At 44.9% G+C, this 22,921-nt stretch overlaps 1 protein-coding gene and 1 non-coding gene across 4 annotated transcripts in view; one reads left to right on the top strand and one right to left on the bottom strand.

Moving 5' to 3' along the window:
• SLC22A23 (solute carrier family 22 member 23) overlaps positions 1–22,921 on the top strand; it is a 188,127-nt gene that overhangs the window by 74,207 nt on the left and 90,999 nt on the right. The window lies entirely within an intron of this gene.
• Positions 2,699–2,802, bottom strand: LOC119038930 (U6 spliceosomal RNA). Its single transcript, XR_005080505.2, has one exon. It is a non-coding gene; the product is annotated as a U6 spliceosomal RNA (small nuclear RNA).

Consider the following 22,921-nt stretch of genomic DNA (forward strand, 5'->3'; position numbering starts at 1 on the left):
AGACTTTGTACGTATTTGATTGTACTTATTGATAAATCTACCAATGTGGCTGGTTTTATGATAATATTGAGAAATGTTTGTTTCATTGGCAGGCCATTGTTAGGGGACTCAAATGTACATAAATACTACTACTAACTGATACATATAAATTAGTCCCTTGAATAGTCTTCTTACCAATGCCTTATGATTATGGTTTGAAGTAGTTCTTTGTAAGAAGACTTTTTTACTAACATCTTAACCAACTCTATTATAGGATAGCTTAGTGTAGGTATATTTGCCTGACTGATTCCTATCCTCTGGCAACGTCAATTTAAACATTCTAAAACCTGCTTAACTTGTTGAATTTGGACAAACTACTCACCCCATAGATCCTGTGGTGTCAGCGTAGTATTCACCTATCACACTGCTGTCCCAAAGCCTGTTTCCCATTAACTGTGTCTTCAACAGTTACTGTTCGGGATTTCTGCACCTTTTACCCTCTCTCCCCCTTATCCCTTATCATGTTCTTTAGATTTTTCTCTTCTGCTTGCACGCAGACACTCTCTCTCTCTTTCTCTCTCTCTTCAAAGATTTAAATTGACCCTGTTCTAAAATCCCTGACATTATGGGAAATGTCTGCACAGTATTCATTATCCCTAATGAACAAAACTGCAGGAACCTTTTTGAGATGTTTCTTTGGGAACTAAGGGAGGCTTGTTGACTAGTTGTCATTAATCTGAGCCCACCTGGCTGTGTGACTTCAGTGTGAATGGTGTAAGTTTCTGTCTTAAGCACAGACTCCAAGGCTTTAGGTTTTCAACTGTTTTCAAGGTGATATGGAGCAGGGAGAGTTAGTGGGAGAAAACTTAATATTGGTTGAAAGAAAAATAGCAGCATTCCAGTCCCCACAAGGTATGTTTGCCTTTCTCTGTTACATAAGCTAAAATTTTCCAAATCAAGTGGAAATGCTGTCTCTCCTCTGCCCCACCCCAGGTCCTGCAAGTGTATAATACCTTAGACTTGCTACATGGTGTTCTGTAGCTCATAGGCAGTGACCCATAGCGTGAGATAAAAATTTTATCGTTAACAATGAGAAGCACACCCTAAACTTTCTCAGGGAGTATTTGGTGACTTTTTAAGTTTTTAAATTATGCTTTAAAAGATGGGTCTTTCCCAAGAGCTTCTGATCTAATCTTTCCCAAGAGTAAATTGTAAGACTTTTGCCAAAAAAAAAAGTATATTTGAGGGAGAAGACACCTAAGCCCCTTTGGTAGAGGAGAATCATGCTTTAAATTTCTGCTCCAGGCAACACTCAGCAATATGGCATGTGTCTCAGAAATGGGCCAGGTGGAGGAGAGACTCTCCAGGAAGCTCAGTGAGGGACTCAAGCTTCCATCACGGAACACAGGCAGAATCCTGGCAGGCCAGCAGGAAGAGCAGAGCAGGCTGTCCCGGGAAGTCTGGCTTTGCTCCAGCTGCAGCTCAGCATCGAGACCACAGTCCAGCTCATCCTTCGTGTTCAAATCGGATGCTAGGAGAGGTACAAAGCATAGCTAAGGCCAGACAGATGGTATCTGAACTAGAGTTAGCACCCAAACCTCCTGAATAACAGTCTGATGCCCCTCATATAGTAAAAGGAGCTCACAGTTGTTCAGGAACATATAAAAGAAGAAAATGATTGCTTTTCAAAGAAAATTCATGCCTATTATCTGAGTAGTAATAACAGCAATAATCACTGCACAAAAACTTTGTTTAAATTCTCCTCGAGCCTTGTAGGAATAGGTTCTAATGGCCGTGTTGACCTCTGGCCTCCCAGCACACCCATCTGACAAATGGAGGGCCAGAAGGAGAGGCAAGGGATTCTAGGTCAGCTGAGCAAGAAGGACAGTTTCTGGGGCCACTGGCAATACTGAATGTGAAAGGAGGACTTGAGGATACATAGGAATTAGTCACAAGTAGGTTAGCTTTGTGCTGCTGTTGCCAGTTTCCACGTAAAAACAGGTTCCGTAATGATGTCACCCAGCCCTTCACGCACCTTATGTGCACGTCCTGGTCTGGGGTGGGGTGGACCCACTCACAGGAGTTGCTTAACAGCAGTTTCCTCAGCCAGGAAAAAATTTATATGTCCTGTTCTTGCAGTGGACTTGATGGGCTCAAGGAGGAGATGAGTCTTCCAGGGTGAAGCATAAATGCCTCTTGTCAGGGTCACTGCTGTGGTGCTATTAGCTCCTGTGGAGATGTGTCAGTAGTCTCCTAACTAGTTTCCTGGCACCAGCCCCTCCCTTTCCCAGTACTACTCTCGAGGCTTCTATAGAGCACAGCACAGATCACCCTGGAAATCAGCCTAATGGCTTGCTGCCGTGCACATTGAAAAGCCCAGTCGTACCCCTTGCTTCCAGTGTGTCTGCACTGGGGACCAGCTCTAAAGCTGGGAGAGACAGGGCCTGCCTTCAGACTGGACAGAGAAGGCTGCCTGCACTCCGTCTCAGCACTGTTCCGCCAGGAGGATTGGAGGCATCGGGGAGGCAAGACAGCAGGCGGGCTCTTCCATGGAGTTCCCCCTTGTTCTCTTCCCTGTGTTCCTTCCCCTTGACTCTCTACATCCACACCCAGCCCTTCCTTCTATCTAAAATGCCCTTATTCTTCTGTCTACCATTTGCATTTCCCAATTCTAGCAGTTTCTCATTGGACTAACTCAGTAGGCCCTTTTCCCCTTTCTAATAGTAGGGAACACTTCACGAATTTGTGTACCATCCTTGCACAGCAGCCTTGCTAATCTCTGTACCCATCCAGTTTTAGCACGTGTGTTGCCCAGGCAGTCACAAAGGGCCCTTTGTCTTTACAGATTGTCCCAGGTCCCCAAGCCCCAAGCTACAGGGCCAGTGTCACATTAGTGAACCCCTGCCAGACTTTATTTTTGCCTTTCTTAGGATCTGTGTCACATCTCTCTCCAGTTAGCCTACAAGGTTATCATATGTCCCATTGGGGTTTTTTTTCCAAATGGCCAACAGAGCGTTTGTACATTGAGCTGTATCTAAATACACTGAACTGTATTCAACAGACTCTAAAATATTTGTAATATAGGTGAATGAATTAGGGATTGGTACAGGGTGGCTGTAATTGGAAATTTAGGAGAAGGCAAGAAGGACCTGAGTTTGAAAGATGGGAGTCTTCTGGTGGACTGGAAGATGGAGGTAATCACTGGTAAAGAGATGAGAAAGCACATTCCACAGTGAAGGAGCTGCATGGTGACCGGCATGGGAGCTACATGGTGCAAGCAGAGCAGATAGAAGCTGTGGTGGGAGGTGGCAGGGCTGGGTGGGTTCTAACCTGACTCAGAAAGGTTGGCTTAAAAGGAGAGCAGTGGGAGGGTTCACTTTGCACCAAGATTTGGTGTCAGCTTCATTTGGCCACCGCACAGCAATGGGTAAATGAATTGCTCAAATCATAGAGTGAAATGGGGAGGGAGGAGGATGCAGCTGGGTGTCCAGTCTGGGCTTCTCACTAGTGGATGCCACTCTGAAATTTTTGCACAACAGACATCTGTATTCTGAAGCCAGCATTAGTATTTACTGCTCTGCTCTTACCAACACAATTGCTTAATAAAATCTGCAGGACCTTTAGTACCCCAAATGCAAGGTGTTTTTCCAAAGAAATATGTATGGCTATACAATATTCAAAGATGCAATGTAGAAGAGGCTTCCTAATGCCTGCTAGAAATGGAACTGAGATACACATAAGCACTAAATGAGCTTATTTCTACTATTAAAATTCCTAGTTTACCAATTGCTTAAAAGGCAAGTTTAAGTTAACAGAATATTCATGTATTGTCTTTGAAGGGGAGTATTTCAAGAAGAATATAAAGACAGTTGATAGACATTTCTATCTGGATCTCTTCTTTCTGCCCCATTAAACCAGAAATTGGTCTTTCCCAGTAGTAACCTAGTATGTGTGTACAAGGGAAGATAATTAACTGGAAGGAGGCCAATTGCAGAATTGCTTATCCTGTCATACTTAATAGCAGCCATGTATATTCAATGCTGATGTACACATTAGAGGCTTTATGTCCCCTCCCTGGAAAAAGACTGTGTACAAAAAGCAGTAAATTATATCTGCTGGAAATAGGTTATGCAGTAGGACTGAGCAGTTTACCCCTGAAAGTCCCATCTTGGCCCACAGTCATGGCCTTGGCACTAGCCCACTGGCCCATGTTGATCCCTGAACAAGGAAAGCTTGCAGTAGTGCCCCCACCATGGTGAGTGAATGGTTTAGTCAGATGCATGACTGTGCTGAATATGTGGAAAAGCAATTAGCTTGCTGAGGGTCAGTAGCTGATATTCTGTTTCAAAACACAGAATTAATCATACTCAACCACAGTTGTATATGCAATATTTTGACAGGGGGTGGTTTGTTTTGAGGCTGGGAGTACTGAAAATGTTAAATAATGAATAAGTGGATAAAGCAACTGTCATCTAAGTCCTTTTCTCTTGGGCTTACTCTTAATTTTTGTCTGCATTTTTTGTTAAGCTTACAGTCATTTAAAATCTCTCTATAGCTGTTGAGATGATTTTTATTAAACATTTTTGTGTGATATAAAGAATATATTTGAATTTTTTAATGATTAAAATGTGTTTTATACTGTCTTATATTGATTGCAGTGTCTAGAAGAGAATTTAGAAATTTAATTTAAGTCATAAAACATAGAAAACTACTATAACAAAAATTATTTTTAACCCTTAAAAAATGTCTGTGTAATACATTTTAACCAGTCTGTAGTGGTCTGTTTACAAAAAAATATGTAAATAAAGCCATATACTCTATTATTACTAAAATTAGTAGCTTATGAATAAATTCAGAGCACCTATTTAACAAAAATTTCTATCAACAGCACATTTCTAGGTGGCTAACCTCTCCCAATTTAACTCTTAGAAGACAACCTTCCATCTTTAAGGAAATTCCCCTTTTTGCAATATCTTTGTGATCCTGAGTATATTAAGTCCTCTTTCAACTTAGGGTTTACATTTATAAAATATTGAAAACAAACATACCTGCATAGTAATGTAGTTGATCTGAGTTTCAGTGGGGTAACACATGCATAGCACTAAGCAAACTTTCTAGCATAGCACATCACAAATGCTCAGTGAATTTGTAATAGTAATTACAATGTAGTCACACAAACACAATGAATTTGTTATGTGTATTTGTCAGAGTAACAGATGCTAGCCACTGTAACACAACCCCCAGATCCCAGTAGTTCATTGATTCCTGCACTGGTCTGATGCTGATGAGTTTTCCCGGATGGGTCTCTACGAGGTCATGATGACTCAGTGATTCAGAAATTTCCTTTTTTTTTTTATACTGCCATCTTTATCAACTGCCCTCCACTGTCACTGCAGAAAGGGAAGAGATGTAAATGATTGAGCAGGAATTTTGATAACCGGCCTCAATGTGACATACTTCCCTCTGTATTCCATTGGCTAACAGTTGAAGGGGACCCAAATGAACTGCAAAAAAGCTGTTAAATGTCTTCCTTCTTCATCTTCAAGAAGAAACAGGATTGTTGAACACCATGCCATTCCCGTTGCACTCTTTGTTCCAGTTATTATTGCTGTGCAACAAATTATTCTAAATTTACTGACATAAAACAACAACCAAATTTCTTTTTTAAATTGAATTCATTGGGGCAACATTGGTTAACAAAATTATGTATGTATCAGGTGTACAACCCCTCCAGTTGTGGGCTCTGGCCATGTATCCTGTTAACTGATGTCACGTTGAGACTCTTGCAGCTATTTCTCAACTTGTCACCCTATTCCAGGGCTCTGGCCCATCAAGCCATCTTTCTCTTGTGCTCCCAGATAAATCTTATGAAATCGTTACTTCTTTCACTATCACTTTCTTGCTGACTGGCTGCCCATTGCTTGTAACTCTTACTTTTCATTTCATCGTAGTTAGATTTCACCCAGTTTTACCAAGGTACACCCTGTATCCCAGCCAGTCTTCTCTTGGTCCTCTCACCTCACTGTGGTCACTGCTGGCTCCACCTCTCTGCCCACATTGTTGCTGCCATGCGGAATGCCTCTTTGGAACTTACTTTTGAGATCCCTCTTAGTGCTACATGTTCCCTCAGACCTAGCATCACAACTTTAGACTGTGCTGACTTCCCACTCCTGGATGGTTTTTCTCCTCCATCCATCTGCATCTGAATGCTTACCATGTGCAAAGTGTGCCATGCAGGCGACCCAGAGACGCACAGGGCATGAACCTAGCCACTCAACTTAGCGTCTAGCACAGGCACTAGAACATGCACAAAAATAATTCTGATGTTCAGTAGAATGTAATAAATACTGTATTTTAATGTTATTTATTTTAATTTTTTAAAATTTTTACCTGAGGATATGCTCATGAATTTGAGAAGGAGAGGAAGGGAGAAAGGGGGTGGGGAGAGAAGAGAGAAACATCAATTGGTTGCCTCCAACACACCCTGACTAGGGATTGAACCTGCAACCTTTTGGTGAACAGATTGACACTCCAACCAGTTCAGCAACTCAGACAAGGCAGTACTATATTTTTTTAAATGTAGGTTAAATTTGGGCCTATTTATAATAGTTCAGATTTATCTCTATGTCCAGAGAGAGACAGTGTGGTGTACCAGCTAAGAACTCAGATGTTGAAGCCAGAGGATATATTGCCAATAACTAGCTATGTGGACTGGACCAGTACTTAACCTTTTTGTGCTCAACTTCTTCATCTGTGAAGATGGAGATAATGAGATCGCCTGCCTACCAGGGTTGCTGTGAGGATGAAACATATTGACATGGGAAGTGCTGGGAGAGTACCTGGCACATAGTAAGTGATAGAAGCATGTCTGTTGTTTTTGCCTCCACTGCCACCACCGTCATCATTGCCACCACCTCCACTGTTGTCTCCTGTACTGACTGTGAGTTTCTGAAGGACAGAGATGACAAGGTTAGCATCTCCCTGAGCATCGCAGCCTTTGAATGGAGCCATAGATAGTCTGATGCCTACCCTCTGCCACAGAGGGCAGGATCAGTAGTAGCACAAGCATCTTCATCTCTCCCCCAGGCTCTCCTGTGCTGGCACAGAACCATTTCAGAAGGACAGTGTCCTTAAATTAATTGGCTGAGGATGGCTGTGTCAGGAGTCCCCAGGATCACCGCCAGGACCGATGATTCACTGGAGGACTCACAGGACTCAGCATCTCCGCATCTAGTTGGCTGTGATTTGTTAGCACAGAAGGACACAGGGCAGTGTCAACGAAAAGAAAAAGCTCACAGGCCACAGTCTGGAGGAAACCAGGCCCAGGTTTCCCAGAGCCCTTCCCCAGTGGAGTCTCACAGGATGCGCCTCATTCCCGCAGCAGTGAGTTGTGACAATATGAGTGAAATGCTGCCTACCAGGGAAGCTCATTAGAGATCCAGTGCCCCGGGTTTTTACTGGAAGCTGGTCTCATGTGCACCCTCTGCCTAGCACGTACCAACTTTACCTTCTCCAGAGGAAAGCAGATGCTCAGCATAAACCACATGGCCTGCCCGAACTGTGTAGTCACAGAGAGCCACACTTGTCAGGGGACAGTGGGACGACTCCTGAAATGGGGTTGCTGGAGGCCAGCCAGGGCTGGCCTTGCAAGGAGGCCTCTCTAGGAAGAGCAGTCTCAGGTCTGCTGTGCTGGCACCTCTCTGCATAACGGCACAGGCTGAAACTGTATGTTGAGCAGCTTTCGACTAATTGGGGTTTTACAAGAAAAAGAGAAATCCCATTCTTTTTAGCATATTTAGCCACTCCATAATTATTTAGTGACAAAATAATGGGAGAAAGAGATTTGAGGCCAAATTTTCAGAGGAAAAACAAAACAGAATTTTGAAAGAGAGTTTCAGCCTAAAATCTCCGTTAATTTCTGCATTCAAAGGTTCACATGTAGCTCCCGCGTTGTGTTTCCAGCTCTCTGATTGATACAAATGGCCCAGCCAAGAGCTCAGAGTGTGTCCAGAGCCCCCTGCACACTGAGGATGGGAGCCTCAAAGGATCATGGCTCCCCAGGTGATGGCACCAGAGGGTGGTCTCTGGCCTTTGGACTCCACACTCCACCAGAAAATAAAGCTCAAGGATAAGAACCTTCTCCCTGGCCTTCCCCTCCTGCCCAGCCCCATTCTCGTTACGTGCTTTTAGTATATCCTCCCGTCCTTCACTGAACCCAACAGAACTCCCTAGACAGCTGTTAAGAGGGAGCTGCAAGCTGAGAAGTTAGTGCATCTTGCCACCCTTATTCTGCGCTTTAAAATTCCTGTTCCCTCGTACTGATTACGCACCCTAGTTTGAAACACCAGAGGGACGTGATTGACTGGTGTGCTGTGTTGCCTCTCTGACTGAGGAGGGAGTCCATTAGCGCCAGGCTTCCGTGACCTTGCTGTTTCATACTTCTGTTTCTGCCTTCTTCCTGGCACTCGTGCCCTTACAGCAGAGCTCAGACTGTGTGCCAGGTTTCCCATGTTAAAAATCCCGGCACTGACACTTCTAGCTGTTTGAATGTAGACAGGAAACTCTTCCTCAAAATAGGGACCATACAATGTCTATGTAGGTACCAGGTGGTACCTATATTAAGATAGTTGTGGACTTGAAGGAGATAGTAAATTTCATTGGTTCTAAATGGTTTCCTCACAGATGAGGAAAGTGAGGCTCAGGACGTCAGGGCAACTTACTGTACTTTCCCTTACAGGGCTGGTAAGGGCCAAACCCGAGAGTCTCACCCAAGAGTCTGTAAGCTACAGCCCCTGGCCCAAACCGGCCAGCTGCCATTTTTATGTGTGTTATAAATGGTTTTTACATTTCTTAAAGAGTTATACAACATCAAAAGGTTAGTATTTCATGACATGTGCAAATTGTAAGAAATGTACGTTTCAATGTCCATCAGTAAAGGTGTGTTGGAACACAGCCCTGCTCAGCTGTCATAGGTGGTCTTGGTGGCTTTTGCACTACAGTGGCTGAGTCGAGTCATTGCAGCTGAAGACACGTGGCCCATAACAGCTAAATATTTGCCACTTACCTTTTTATAGGAAAAGTCTGCTGGCTTCTGGTCTGGTTCTGGGAATTCCTCTATGTGTTCTTTTGAGGAAAGAGGGAACCTTGTCCGTCTTTTTTTACCTTTCACACTTGGTAGGCACTCAATAGGTGTTTGCTAAATTGAATTTCTAGTATTGCTCCTAAGTCTAAAAAGTAAAAACTCAAATTGTGCTGGTACCAGGGAACCAGATAAACAGTGAAATAAAATGATCATTTGCTCAAGAAGAGAGAAATCACTTACAGACTCTCCAAGACACTTTCTCACATAAACTTATATTTGTGTTGCAGTATCTCATAGAGAGTAGATAAAATAAAGTGATTTCCTAGGAACAAGGCTTTGTTTCAGGAGCAGCTGAATGGGCAAATGAGTCTCGGGTAGAAGATGTTTGGGGGAAATAGAACACTTGGTTTCCTTCTTGTCTGCCCCTCGAAAGGCCTGCTGTGCCGCTAGGACCGAGTGTGGATGGCAGGGGCTTTGGCTGCCAGGAGACCCTTTAGCAGGTGTGTGGAGAGATGAGTCCATGATGATCTGGCTCTGAAGGCCTGGTTAGTTTCAAGAGATCCGTCAAATTATGAAAACTAAACTAGGATTGATATTTCCTCTGCATTAAGTGTTTACAAGATAGGCAAGTCTAAGCACACTCAAGGTCACTGGGGGAACTTGCTCAACTTGGAGTCTGAGCCATAGGGCACGTGGGCCCACTGTCAGAGAGAGGCACCGAGGAGAGCGGGGAGCCCTACTACCTCAGGCTGCACAGGGAGGTGGCGTGGGGGCCCCGGGAGCTTCCTGTGGTTGCAGCTACAGCAGCCTTGGACCAACACAGTTGGTTGATACCCAGAACAGCTCTGACAAGTTACAACCCTCTCTCCGCACCTACATGGAGACTTCTCTCTCAAGCTCAGGGGTCCCTTGGGAGGAGCCCATTCTTCATACGTGTGTGGAGAAAGCTTTGTGCAAAGTCAGAACCAATAGCCAAGGCCACCTGTGCTTAGAAGTCAGCATGCACCCTCTGTGTCCCCAAGACCAGTTCAGGATTCTTCAAAACTTGGTTAACCATTTAAGTTGTTTTATTATGTAATAAATAAATTACATAAAAGGGATGGCTTCCCTTTAAGCCACACACTCCCACACACACCCAAAGCTTAATTTTATAAAAAAAAAAAAAACTTTTTGGCATTCCTAGCTAATCAATGGATTTCTCTTTATGAATTTAGAAGAACAAAAACCCAATCAAGGCATTTTTGAAAAGGGAAGCATATACCATATTCCATAAAGTGAAAGGCAGTGGCTACACTGTGGTCTAGTCTATAGCAGTAATTCTAATAAAATTGGATCTATTTTCCTGTAATTTGTCTTTATCCCCCCAAAAAGTACGATACTCAACAAATATTAATTGTGGTTACAGCATACTGATTTTTCCTTTTTCTTTTTGCCCTTGAATATGGAGGTGTACCTATGTGTAAAGGAAATTTTCACATGAAAAAAGTTTTGCTTAAGATATACAAAAACTTTCTAATATTGAAGCAATATTGTTTCAACACATACACATTTTAAGTATGAAGCATTTCAGCAGTCTTTAGGTTGATATACTTGTGTGCACTAGTCTGGGGTTCCTCAAAAATGTGGCTTCTAATTGGGAACCTAAAGAGATGTTTAGTTTGTACCATTACTTCTAAAAAGCAAGTTACACATGAACTTTTGGAAAACATTTGTAAGGTGGGTATTACCTTAACTATGAGGTTGAAGGAAAATTACAGGGAGGTGGTGGTGATTTTTAAAATGCTAGGGTTATAGTCCTTCTTTTGTCATAATTTTTTGCCCTTTTATTTTGAATTAGTGACCCTGCAGGGTGGGTCACAAGGGTTCATGTGGTTTTATCGGTTTTCCTCCGCCTGGAGCGGTCCCATCTGTCTTGAGAAGAAAGGAGACTGGAGGAATTACTAGCTGAGCTAAACATTTCATAGGAGTATTAGGAAGGAAAAAAGTATTTTCTTCAAAAATTTAAATTGCACACTAAGTGACAGACATAATTGTGTTAAAAACAGAGCCATCTCTGGGAGAGACCGTGGAGTTTTAATTAGCTTATCACTCCGAGCACTTCTGAGGTGTCAGCAGGTTAATCCCAGAGGGGAAGCCGACTTCTGGGCCATATACACATTTTTTTTAGTAGGTTTAAGTAAAAACAGCTGGTATGCAGCGTACACAAGCTGCCCGTGGAGCCCGCCTCAGGAAAGCATCAGTCTGGGAGCTGGACCTGCTGCTGCCCTGTGGATCTCCTCTTCAATTTGTCATTTCTGCTGGTTCTCGCTGTTTCCTGATTTGTATCATCCGTGTCCCCGCACCCCTTCCACTGCTAATGGTGCCCCGTTTATTGGAATCTTCTTGCGTAATTTACTACATCAGAGGATTTGTTTTGATGTCCCTAAAATTATACACATTAAATTGCCCATTATTGACTTTTTTCAGCTTTTAATCACCCTGACCCACTTTATGCCAAAATTTGGCCAGTTTGACAGAAATGAACATTCTGTTTAAAGCAGTGCTTCTGAGTCTTCTGAATCTTTTTGGGGTCAGAGACCCCTTCCAAGAGTCTGATGTAGACTGGATCCTTCCCCTGGAAAAACGCCTAACACACATACATACACTCACGTGTGCACACACATGCCCATATCTTTCTACATAATACCACAGAAAATTCATGACCATTCCTAAGACACATGTGTAGATCCCAGGTTGAAAACTGAAGGCTCTGGCTGAGCACGAGGGGCAGGTGCCTTGACGTGCCGTGCAAATGCTGGGATCACATGGCAGGTGTGTCAGGTGAGGGGCCAGAGCGGGAAGCATGTTTCCAAGATGCATGTGCTTTCAAGTACTTTGTCATATGAACCAAGCATTCATTTTTTGGTTAAAATCCTCTATTTCCAGAAAAGTCTTTTTGTCCAAAAGGGTGGGAAGTGGTTGTGTCCCCAGAAAGCCTCCCAGCTTTGCTATCCACCCTCAGTTACTTTGACCTTTCTGGAGCCCCTGGATGGGCTATCCAGGTGCAAGACCTTGGGCTGCTGGTGAAGAGGCAGAGAGCCAGAAGTTTCCAGAAGAGGCTGAGACAGCACAATAGGACTTAGCATTCTAGAATACATAACTCAGCTCAGTGACAAAGTGCGGAGACCAGGGCCCAGGTTTTGCCCTGTTCTAAGCAGAGGGAACGGTCGTTGCTCATTTGAGTCCCTCTCGAGGTCACTGGATACGTTGGGTAGGGAGCATCTTTTCCCCTTTCACCTCAATGTGACTAATCTTTAAGTGCTTATGAGTAGTCAGGAGTCCTTCAACAGAGCAGCCATTAGAAAACCTCACCTAGGATTTATTCTGTGCTCTTGTACTGCCACCACAAGCTGTGTGATTTGGGGCAGTCTGACTCACCTCCCTCAGCTTCAGTTTGCTCATCTGTGAGATGGGAATACCAATGTTCTCCTCTCAGGGTTGTGGGGAACCCATGTTGTAAAGCTGTGTGGTGAATGCCTGGCTCCTCCGTACTCTCCAAGACCCAGATATGTCTCCTTCCTGGCCACGGTGGCTATGGGCCTGTACTACCTTCTAGGAGAAAACTGGGAGAAAGATGGCCACAGAGCTCTCTTCAGACACTGGGGCCTACAGCGGAATACCCTGGCAGCTGTTATCAGGCCTGGCTCGCCGATGCCTGAGTGACAGTGTATAGGAGTAGACATTTTAAGTTCTGTACCCGCCTAACTGCACCTGCATGACCTCTCATCCTGCCTTCAAAGTTTGGTGTCCAAACTGTTGTTTCTGAAGCCTCTGAGAGGGATGTTCTTGCCACTGAAGCAGCTGTGACCTCCAGAAAGCCCAGAAAAGCCGAAAGCTCCATCAAAAAGAGCCTTTCCTTTGAGCTCCACACGCATATTCTCTAAAGGTTTGCCAACAGAGAAGTCTGGCGAGGGAGGGCAGTGATGCTCCGTTGAGGTTCACGGGCCTCGCTGAGTGAGTGATTGCCGTTTGTGTGTAAGGAGGATCCTGCTCACCTCCTTACTGCCTGAGGCCCGAGGTCATCCCCTGCCCTTTCCTTCTAGAGGAAATACCTAAGGTGATTGTGGCAACACTGACAAATCTCAATGAAGTTTTAATGTTGAGTGGAGGATGGGGTAGTGCAGAGAGACTACTTACTTAAACCAGACTTCACCTGCCATTGCCAGGACCCCGCCTGTCTGAGGTCCATGTGGCTTTGGCTAAGAGCTGAGCCTCTGTTGTAGAAATTCTCTAAGACTGATATTTGGGGCAGCCATTCTGCTTATGGGAAAGGTCTGAGTGAGATCTGAGTAGCAAACAACTCAGGAAAGGTTAGTTTTTATATTTACCAATTATGATAATAAAGTAATAAGTTATTTATTGAGTCAGGAACTGTACTGGACCATTGACACACATTAACCCATCATCTCAATACTGTGAATAAAAGACCAAATGTCACTTAATAGACTAGAAACTGTGGCTTAAAAATTGGACCCAAGTTACCCAGCCTTGCTGCGGTCGAGCCCCAGCTTGTACCCACGTCTTTCTCACTTGACTCCCAGGGTCCTTCTGCCATTGCCTTTGTTGTTTCATGGTACCTTGAACCTCTAATATATGTGTAACTATGTATCAAGTTAAAGGAGTCAAAGAAAAATTAAGTGAATAAAAGAATAAGAAACTAACATGTTTGTTGGTTGACAATTAGTAAGTTGTTTTAAAGTTTTCTGGTTTTCATTTTCCTTTTGTCTCTGATGTTCCCAGAAAAATTCAGGATAAAGATGCTTGCATTACAGACCTGATGACTATTTTTTTAATATTCTAAAATTTTCAGGGGGGGGAGGCCTAAACACATGGCCCAATACTTGTCTAATGGTAACAACAGAAAAGAATATTTTTAATGGGGTTATTCTGGAAAATCCATGAGGGATAGTCTCCGTGCATGGTTATAGGTTTAACTGTGTTCTTTAACGTTAATTCTTTGCCAAAAATTCTGTGGAGTAGAGAACACATGCTCTCCGCAGAAGGTGTCTGCACCAGTTTGGCTCACTGTGGCACCCTCGGTGCCAGAACAGTGCCCGGAGTGTGGTGGGGGCTCAGCACATACTTAGTGACTGTCAGGCTTTACCCAGAAGACAGCATGTCAGGGAACCCTATTCTTTGCTCAGAGCATTGTGCCAGGGTAGGTTTAGGGTGGAGGTTTAGGGTGGTTTCCTCTTGTGTTTCCCGGAACCGGGGCAGGCACTGGAGGGTTTGTCTGTCCGAGTTGTAGCACTTTGCACCTTACACCTTATCTCTCCCCTTACTCCTGTCATTTCTTGGACCCTGGGTGCCTCGCCCTTGTCCTATCCCAAAGAGGCTCAAGAAAGTACCCCAGAAGTAGCATGATTGGGTGAGACACGAGGACATCGGTCTGGGATGGTTCCTCTGGTGTCTGGCCCCACAGGCCGCTCCACGTAAAGTCAGCACCCATCTGAGCCACCAGTTACACCAGACTTGCATCTCATGGCCTGAGGTCAAAAAATGCCCTTTGGCTGTCCTTGCTCAGTTGCTAATGCCTTGTGGGGTCAGCTGGTCCCTGACTCTGCCCTGTGTCCCCGGGTACTCTCAGAAGTGTAAAGCCACTTCCCCTGGGCAGCCAGGACTGGAGAGGTGGGAGCATTGGAGTCATCACTGAAGTGTAGCTGAGCATTGGCCAAGATGTGTGGCTCCCTCCACTGGCCCTAGAAAAGCTCCCTTGTTTCCTGGGACATAGTGGTGGTTGGAGCAAGGAAGGGCCAGTTTTAGTGCTCCTGTTGTCCTTTCTGGAGTGCTGTTGTCCTATGAGGAAAGCGGGCAAGCCCCTCAGTGCTGGGAGTGCCAAGTCCTGCTCTGGGCGTGTCTGCTGGGCCCCACAATAGACCCCTGACTTGCAGATGGCAGCCTGTCTAATCAACCCCAACCGCCAGACACTGAGCAGGGGTTGAGCCCAGGGACCTATTCCTGCCCATTTCTTTTCCCTTCGCTCCTCTCCAGTCCCTTGATCCCTCCCAATCCCACTCAGGCTATGCCCAGGGGCATCATGGTTCCCTGAGGAGGAAGGCTATAAAGCTACCATATCCCAACTGGGCCACGTCTTATGTCCTGCTTTGGCTGGCAACCTGGCCCCTGGGACACAGACCCACAGCCAACTCCTCCCCCCAACCTGCCTCCACCCTGATATTACCTGGGCTGAGCTATGTGAGCTCCTCCCCTGCTGCTGTGCTAGGTAAGGACAGGTGAGCCTGTGCTACAGGAAGAGTAATTGATGGAGGGGAGATGCAACTGCTTGTGTGTTTTTGTTTTGTTTTGAAATCACAGGAACTTAAGTCACCAAGGGGGAAATGCTACTTCCTCACATCCTCAAGCTGAGTGGAAAGTCCATTTTTGATGCCCATCAGAAGTAACAGCCCGTGGGCTGCAGAACGGGTCCCAGGCATACCTAGCAGGAAATAGCCCTGGCTAGACTTTCTCAGGTCAGGGGATGTCACCTGCTTCTGAGACCAGGGCACAGGGACCTGGCTGCCTAGGCTGACCATGGACTGCCGGACACTGGTGGGCACAGATCCGGCCAAGTGCTGCCAGCCTGGTGGGAAGTGGGGTGAGCAGAATGTTAACAACCCAGCAGGAAACTGTTCCCAGCTGAGAGCTGGGCTACTCAAGTGAGAATACAGATCAAAACTCAGCTCCTCAGCCCCAGAGCAGTCTGCCTCTGAAAGTCTGCTTGTTCATTGGCTCAGTCTGCTTAATATTTCATTCACACATGCACATGGAAACCAAGAGGCTGGCCTGTGGCAGAAGCTGGCAGAGAACTTTCCCCTTTTTCTTCCACCCTGTTCAATTTCTGGGCAGTGGAGAGATGAAGAGACCAGTGGCAGACCACGCATCTCCGCCTGGACTAAGTCTGGTCCTGTACTGCCTTCCTAAAAAGACGGGTCTGTGGACTTTGCTGGGGTCGTTAACCTGGCTCCATGAGAGGTCCCAGGAGGAACTTGGCCCTCGTCCAACACTATTTGGGTCGGGAAAGGGTTTCCTCAGTAGGTGTTTCAATTCCTGATAATTTAAAAAAAAAAGTACACTAATTTTTAAGGATACTTTAAGCAACTTCTTTGGGGTGGTTAGAGAGGGTCATAGAGCCTTTAATTTGCTGATATGCACACAGATCTCCAAGAAAGGTGCACAAAATGTTTCCTATGTGTTTCTCTGCTTTCTGCAAGACAGCACAAGGTGATATGATGTTTTCTGCATCTGAATGTCGTTCCCTGAGGATAGGGACTGTGTCTTTGTGTTCTTCGTTGTGAGCATGGAAATTGTCTCATACATCACACTTCACTAATGTTTACTGCAAGCATGCCTTTTGTTATCTATCAGGGTGGCCTTATATTTCATAATGCCCCCAAAATGTGATTCTGAAAGAGTACTGGAAATAAGTCTGTGGAGAGTTTCTCATGGATCACACAGGGCTTGCTGTTGTGAAGGGCGTCCTTGGTAGTGAGGTGTGGCTGATGGAGAGAGCTCTCCAGACCATGACCCCAGCCCCTTGCCCAGCTGCTTGCTGACTGTGGAACTGGAGATGGGAGCACCAGACTGGAGATTCAAACCCCAGTTTTGGAAATGGTGCTGATGACAGGTACAGTCAGCACCTCCTCTTGGAACCTTGGCCTTTGTGACCTCACTCAGGTGCTGAACTTGAGGCATTTCTATTTCTATGCTGGTCCTTACCTGGTCTTTATGATCCTGTCTGAGGGGCCCCAAGGTGTTTGAAGTTATGAGAGATAGGAACAGGATATAGGATAAAGTAGTCATTGGCACAGATTTAATTCATCAACTTTGTAAAAAGATAAATGATGCAGGAATTTTCGATCTCCTTAAAAAGGGAGGGCTTTGGGGGGACCCAGAATCCCCCCTTTCAGTGCCATTTGGTTGGGTTTTGGATAGAAGGGTGGTACAGGGGGTATGTCCTGTGAGATGCAGACTCTTTGGAAGGGAAGCCATGGTTTAAATCACAGTTGTTTCGGGTCTTAAGTCATTGGAGCAATTTAACTTGGGCCAAGCACAAGATGCATAGAAATAGAAAATACATGAACTGTGGAAATGTAAAACAGATGCTCTCTGTGTCCTGGACGTAGGGTCCCTCCAGCCTCACACCCCTGGCTGCTGCGTGCACCCTGCTTTCCCTCTCACTGACCCCTTGTTTCCTCCAGCTCATGGAGCCCCCTTCCTCCCATCCAGGGAAGTCTCCCTCAGTTCAGCCCAGAAGGATGCCCAACCACCAGGGTCTCTGTTGGAGGACACCCACTTGTGTGGGGGTTGTCTGAGCCATTGTTCTGCCTTCATCACAGAGGGCTCAATTCATGGTCCTGTTTGTTTCCTAAGTAACTAAGACAGTGTTGGCACTTAGACAAGCAATTGACATAAGAGGAAGTGGGAATGTGGAGTTGGGGAACCAGACTGTTAGGTTTGACTTTAGGATGTGAAAGGCCTTGAAAGCACCTTCCTCTGCTATTGGGCCGCTGCCTGAAATCTGACCATGAGAATGTAATCCTCTATTTTAAGCCACAGAGGAGACTTGACCCCTGAGAATGGTAACACAACAAGTTCTATGAATCAGTCCTACCTCATGGTGATTGGGTTTATGTGACTCCCCTGAAGGGAAATGGGAGAGTGTGAGGTTCCTTGTGTGGTAGGGTGGGGTGAGCACAGACCAGCAGGGCTTCAAAGGCAGGTAGTCCTGCTTTACATTTTGAGATTTGTTTGCTTATTTGTTAGCTTGCTGGGGAATGTTTTTATTGTGATAAAATACACATAACATAAAACTTACTATTTTAACCATTTTTAAGTGCACAAATCAATAGCATTAAGGATGTAAACATTGTTGTACTACTATTCATCTCCAGAACTTTTTCATCTTGCAAAACTTTGTACCCATGAAACTATAAATTCTTGTTGTCTCTTCCCACAGCCCTGGAAACCACCATTCTACCTTCCGTCACTATGGATTTAACTACTCTAGGTACTTCATATAAATGGAATCCTATGGAACTGGTCCTATTGTGTCTGGCTTATTTCACTGATTATAATGGCCTCAGCGTTCTTACATGTTATAACATGTATCAGAATCTCCTTCCTTTGTACAGCTGAATAATATTATGTTGTGTATATACACCACATTGTGTTTATCCTTTTATCATCAATGAACATTTGGATTATTTCCACCTTTTGGTTATTATAAATAATGTGGCTGTGAACATGAGTGTAGGAATATTTTTAGAGTCTCTGCTTTCAAATTATTTGGGGTACATACCCAGAAGTGGCATTTCTGGATCATATGGTAATTCTGTTTAACTTTTTGAGGAACCGCCAGACTGTTCTCCACAGCGGTGGCACCATTTCAGGTCCCCACCAGCAGTGCACAGAGATTCCTGTTTCTTCACGTTTGCCATCCTGATGGGTGTGAAGTGGTACCTTGGTGGCATTTCCTTAGTGATTAGTGATGTTGAGCACCTCTTCATGTGTTACTTGGCTACTTGTATATCTCTTTGCTTACCATTTTATTTCAGACTTGCAGTGGATATTGATGTGTGTGACCTGATCAATCAGTGATGAAAGATAATGTGCTGGGCAGCTAGCTTAGCAGTGTCTGCCCGATAGTGGCGAGTCCTCAGTGAGATGCTCGTCCTTGCATTGTGCTAGAGTCAGATGAGTTTCAGTTGCTGTTCCTCACTTCCCTTCTCAGTGCTCCTCCTTTGCTCAGTTGAATGATCTGAGATTCTGGGTGTGGCCTGTATCGACTCTTAGCTATCTCTGTGTGGCTTTAAATTAATAAAGAGTTTTCTTCTTTGCAGTTGTATGGCTCCCTGTCCTCCTGTCACCCTAAATGACTGTGAGGCACCAGGAGTAGGGGGACAGCAACCTTGATGTCACCATCGGCATGCAACATGGTTCACATGATAGGGATGGAGGGCCAGGAGCATAGGCCTCCCAGGGCACTGTGCCCAAGAGGAGCCAGAGCTTCCCTTTGAATCTGCAAACACCCCTCTTGAGGGCAAATCGCTGCTCTCCTTTTCCTCAGTGGAGCTGTGTCTCCTTCTGATGTTATCCCTGACTGATGAAACAGAAACTTCTGGGACTTTCTGATACTAATGACCGATCCTGTTCTCAGGCTCTCTTTTCTCCCTCATCACCCACAAAGCAGAAAAATCTCACTTATTTCCCCTTAAGATCAAGTTCAAATACTGCTTTTTCTGCAAAATCAATCCCAAGAATTACTACCTCCTTTTCATTTTCTGCATGGGTGTCGCACCCATTACAGGTGTGATACCAGGTGTGTCTCCTACACCGGGCTGTCAGACCCCTGAGGCCAGTACTGCAGCTTCCCCATCTTGGCATCTCCCCTGACAATGCACTATGCATACACGGTCCATGATGATTAAGTGACCGACACACTTATTTTGCACAGCCAGCCTTCTGATTTCCATTTTTCACCATTATTCAGGGTATTCTGTGGGTTGAGAGCTGGGAATGGGATGTTGACTAACAACACAGTTCCTAAATTCAAGAAGTTTTTAAGTTTTTAAGTAACCAAAAAGATCAATTCTAAATTTTTATTTATGGCATGCTTTTAGATATGTTCTTGGTATTTAGGAAAAGGTAAACAACATAGCACATGGAGGCCTGTTTTTTTAAATAGTTGAGATCTGTGGCTAACACAGTAGGAAGCTAGGAAAAAACAAACCTACTCTTTGCTTGAAGTCATTTCCTCCTGCTGATTGATAAGGGAAATAATCTTTGTACTGTTGCTGAGCCACCTGCGTTTACATAAGATGCTGTCTAGGTAATTATTGGCAAAGACTTCTGGGGGCTATCACAGGTACTCCAAACTGGTTGTTTGCCCTGGCTGGGGAGGGGTGGGTGGTTAAAGTGAAGTTGACCTTTGCTTAAGGTAAGGGAGGATTTGTTTAACAAAAACTAAGATAAATATTTTCTATGGCATTTAAATACTGCTGGATTTTTGTGGGGGAAACTTTGCCCACAAGTCCCCTCGTCTGCCATGGATGAAAATAAAACTGCCAAGATATGATCTGCTTGGGGAGGAGAGGTGGTCGATCTCTCAAAGGAGAAGGACCAAGAACCCTTTCCTCAACGGCTTTTATTAGGTTCGTAATACACAGGAATACAGGTAAAGCTCATCAATCAATGTCAGGCAGCAAGGATTAAACAGTAACATTTCAAAGAAATCTGAGGGCATAGTCTGAGTCAGTGTCTGTCAGGTAAGGGGGTTGCAAAGACTTTGGGAGACATACTCATTTCCTGCTTGGACCCTTATCATATGAATGAAAGCAGTCTTAGCAAAGCAGGCTTCACAGGACTTTAGGAACTCTTGCTTATGCCCAATCACCCCGGATCCCACTCTAGCTGGCAGAGGACTGCACCGCCCTCCCCATCATAGGTTTTTAGGCTTAAGTGGATTAGATCCAGAAAGCGCTTCTCCCAGGCTCTGAAATGGGGACTCAGGCTATGTCAGAATAGTTGAGGGGACGAGGGTCCATCACTCCCTCTTTGCTGCAGCCCCCTGAGTCCTTCCTTGAGGGCCTCCCAAGTGATCATGTTTGGCTTAGGTTGCCCCCCCCCCAGAGGTCTTACCCATCATTGACTAACCAACCAAGCGTTAGGGGCCAGAGATGGATGAAGCAGAAGCGTCACTCCTGCCAGGGAGATAAGCTTTGTCTCCTTAGTGGCTTGCATTCCAGAGGTCGCTCACTCAGCCTTATCCAGGAGGAGCAGTTACAACTCCTGAAACCAGGCAGAGCAGTTCCCAAAAGATTTTTGAAACTCTGGGAGCTGATGTGGACACTACACAATATGTGAGCATCTTTACAGTGCCTGCCTGGTTTCTTGCTCTGTGTGGGTTTTCTCTTCAAGGCTACTGTGCTAGGTGGTCTGTTTACACATGCACGCTGTGGGTGCCATGGCCTCTGGGTTTGTCACAGGGCTTGGAATCTAGAAGCCCATGCCTATCGTGGAGGTACCATTAGGCATCACTGTGTCTATGAACTGACCTTTGAAGGTGCTATTTCCCATCTTAGAAATGGGGATAATACTTGACATCCTTATTTATAGGATTTGGTGAGGGCTTATGAGGTAATGGGTCTAAAAATGCTTTGAGGGGCTTGGGTGTGACCATGGCCCTTATTATGGATGGTTGTGGATGTGACAGATATGATTTCAAAACCCCGAGGTCCAAGCCAGTGGTCCTCACTGCTGAGCTGATGAGGAGGGAGATGACAGGGTTACAGCTGAGCTCCCGACTGGGGAAGGCCAGGTGGGGTCCTGGCCAGCACATTTGGTTATAAATAAACACTTCTACATCCTGAGCTGAAGGTTCTCCCAGTGAAATGAAGAAGCTAATGGGAGGGTTGTATGGACTGGCCAAGTTCAGGGTCAGCTGTATGTTCAGAAGCAGATTAGGAAGTGAAAGACTGCCAGGATCACTCCTGAGGTTTCCCCATTCTGAGAAGGTTGCTGCCATCTCTGGATGTGGGTTTGGGCCTTTAACTTCGCAGCCGTTTAGGTTGGATTTAATAGCGTTTTAAGATCCAAGCTGTCAGCTGTTTGTTGTTCAGCATTTCCTATTGAACAGTTCCGGTAGCTGGCAGCCCAAATCCCGAGGGCTAGGGTGCTAGTGAGAGCACTCAGCAACAGCCAGTATGTTTTGATTTTTTTTTCATTGCTAACTGTGAAATATTTATGACATCCAACATCTATTTACCCACCACCCAGACTCAGAAGCAAAGCAGTATGAGTACAGTTCAACTCTCTTGCCCCGCATCTTCTTCCTCCTCACTTTTTCAGAGTCATCTGCATTGAAGTCTGTTATTCTCACGAATTTCCTTCAGTTTTGCCACATCTGTACTCATTCCTAAGCAGTTTAGAATATTAGATGGTACCACTGTGCCTAGGAAATTTTTCTTCTATTTTTCAAGGTAAAATCTTCTTACCATGCACAATAAGTTAATATTTTTCCTCTGGTACTCTTGTATCTGAAGATGAGGAAATTGATGGTGTTAGGTGTTCTCTGTTCATCTTATTTTATTGTAAAGTTGAAGAGACACTAGTACATATTGGGGAGGGAGATTATCATTATTATTTTTTTGATTGGCGAAGGCAATAACACAAAGAGGGAACCACTTCTAAGTGGATGGAGGATATGAAACCAAAGGTAAGGATTTGAATACTACCTGTTATATAGGTACAGAGGCACTATTTTCTTTTTCTTTTTGTAAATTCAATAATAGAAGCCTCGGGACTTTTCCCGTTGACTCTTTAAAGGAAAAGATGCAGCACAAAGGCATCCAGATGCTCCGTGCTCTTTGGGACAGAATTAGTGCTGTAACCCTCGGACCCTCAGATCACCATCTTCTCTTACACCATCTTGCCTACCCACAATCTGACAAAGCTACCTCCTTAATTAACTCAGAAGGACAAGTTTTAATTGAAGAAGGTGACATTGAATTATGAGATTCAGCAACCAATTACATGGTAACTTGGCCCAGGATAGTACCTTCCCCATTGTAGACATTCGCTAATTATCTGAGTGATTAGTAGGAAATGAGAGAGGGTGTGGATAAATGAAATCTAAGCCACATCCCCAACTTATTGTCTTCCCTCAACAGCTACTGAAATGCAGGGACCTTGTTTTAGTTCAGCCATTAGCAAATGGTTCAGCCACCGTTTGTCGGGTGCTTGCTGGATGCTGGAGCTCTAAAGATGAAAGGTGTTGTGCTGCCACCAGGGCGCACAGAGCCTCCCGCGTGACCCTGGCTCTGA

This window comes from Artibeus jamaicensis, unplaced genomic scaffold (genome assembly GCF_021234435.1).
Source record: "Artibeus jamaicensis isolate MK-2021 breed Jamaican fruit bat unplaced genomic scaffold, CSHL_Jam_final contig_335, whole genome shotgun sequence".
Classification (NCBI taxonomy): Eukaryota; Metazoa; Chordata; class Mammalia; order Chiroptera; family Phyllostomidae; genus Artibeus; species Artibeus jamaicensis.